The sequence below is a fragment of the Anolis carolinensis genome, chromosome 1 (genome assembly GCF_035594765.1).
Source record: "Anolis carolinensis isolate JA03-04 chromosome 1, rAnoCar3.1.pri, whole genome shotgun sequence".
In the NCBI taxonomy this organism is placed as follows: domain Eukaryota; kingdom Metazoa; phylum Chordata; class Lepidosauria; order Squamata; family Dactyloidae; genus Anolis; species Anolis carolinensis.
Genome location: NC_085841.1, coordinates 258,161,586 through 258,163,917, shown reverse-complemented (window position 1 = coordinate 258,163,917; position 2,332 = coordinate 258,161,586).

Genomic DNA, 2,332 nt, shown 5'->3' with positions numbered 1-2,332 from the left:
TAATATCAAGGCATGCTTGTCTTCAAAAAATGCAGCTAATCCATCTGGGGAAATATAAACACAGATATTCAGTGGGAGGGAAAAAGCAGAGAGAGAGGCCCAGATAGCAAATTAAGTATGCAAGAACAGCATGGTAGAGAGTGTAATTCTACAGGATGTACACAAAGATGAAGATCCTAAGATTTAGAAGAGGAAAATGATGGTTCTTGGCTACTCTGCTAGGCTCTACTAGGAACTCTCTTCAAACAGGGTCTTAGGTGGAGGCAAATGGCAGAAAGAAATGGTTTACAAAGTTTATTTGGCAGTCAGCAGCATACAGCTTCAAAGGTGAAGTCAAATCATAACAATCTAGACATTGTTGTAGTGGTTTGGGTGTTTACTATGATTCTGGAGAGCTGAATTGATTCCCAGCACAACAGTGGAAACCCACTGGGTGACCTTAAGGGTACACCCTCCCAGCTCAGAAAACCTACACAGCAAGGAACATTTCAGAACAATCTTAACAAACAACATTTAGAAAGTGGGCCTCAAAATAAAGGTTAATTTTAATGGCATCCAAAATAATTAAAATAATGCATATATTTGCTTGCAAATGCTGATTTTAAATTCACCACATATGTCTGAAGGCAGCCAACAGTACTTAGAGTGGGAAAAAGATGGTTTCTAAATAGATGTGCTTTCTTTTCCTTATAAAGTATAATTAAGCTGGCTTTTTAGCTGTATATGCACCCATATGCCTCATCTTTGAATCAATCATGTTTCAGCATCAAGTGACAAATGCATTCCAGGTGGCGACTAGTTGCAGTACAAGTTCTAGGACAACAGTGTAGGGTTTGCTGAGTTAAATGGTAGAGCCTTTCAGTTTGAATACATCAGATATGTTATCACATTCCAGGGCACAGTGGAAAGCTGATTGGGTGCCAGATAGCATTACCCTGAACGTGAAGCTGCTGTGTGCAGCACTGAGAAGTATTTTTCCAGTGTCAGATCAACCTGTGCCACCAGCTCATGAAACATTCACTAGGAGTGAAAACTCATCCACAGAGGGAAATGTGAGAGATGGAAAATGGAAGAGAACACACTATAGCACCAATTATTACTGGATTGAAAACTGAGAACAAAAGCTTAGATGGTGTGCCTTGCACCTGAACGGGAAGCGACACCAAGGTGTCAGTTCCATGCTGGAAAAAGGGGGAATGTGAGTGAGTTCATGTAAACATACACATAATGGTGGGGCAAGGGCACATGTGGGAGAATGGTGTTTGCTATAAGGAACCATGAAATAATGGAAGGATGCAGGGGATTCCAGCTCAACATGCACCTTCTGTTAGTTTCACACCACACAATGTTCTCTCAACTGTGTGAATGTTCATTGAATGAAAGCAGCAGGATCCTACTGACTACGTAAGTTGATGAATTGGCATATCATAGCATAAAGGCGCATATGGGAGTTTGTTGCATGATATTTTATCACAATTTGCAGGGGTACAAGGAATCCTCTATGTGTGTGTTTAACTGATACTAAACTCATACTGACAAAAATAGAAAATATCATAGTCACATAGGTATCACAATATTGGAATCAAGATATTACTAAACGGGGGAAGGAATCATGTGGCCCTCAAGCTCTTGCTGAGCTGCAGCTCTCAGTATGCCTCACCATTTCCTATGCTAGCTAGGTCTATTGCAATTAACAGTCTGGCAATATCTGGAGGGCAACACAATTCCCACCATTTCAGTGAGCCAACTTATACTTTTAGTTAAAACATTTTTACAGTGCTGTTGCTGACAAATGAAGATGTTCTGTGCAGACAGAGGAGCAATTGATACTGCATTATATGCGGTGTCGATGGGGCCGTAGTCTAGCAGTCCACAAGCGCTGTAAGCCTATTAGATTAATCCAAGATGGTGATATTGTTCTTTGCTCTTAGGAAACAGTAGGGTGGAGAAATTTAGGGCTGAAACTTTGGAAGTTGGAGAGACAATGTAATTACCTACGACAGACATGGACAAGCTTAGGCCCTCCAGGTGTTTTGGACTTCAACTCCCACAATTCATAATAGATGGTAGGCTGTTAGGAATTGTGGGAGTTAAAGTCCAAAACACCTGGAGGGTCCATGGTTGCCCATGCCTGATCTATAATATACTTAAATGTTTAAAACTGTGTTATATCTGACACCTGGTATATAAAGCCACACTGTCATTCTACCCTATTTCCTGCTTATGATCCAAGTCTTAAAGTCGTCCCAAATTTTTCCTGAAAAAGTTATTTACTCCATCTTCTAAAGATCTTCCTGCATCCATTTTGACATAGTGTCTGTGACACTAGATA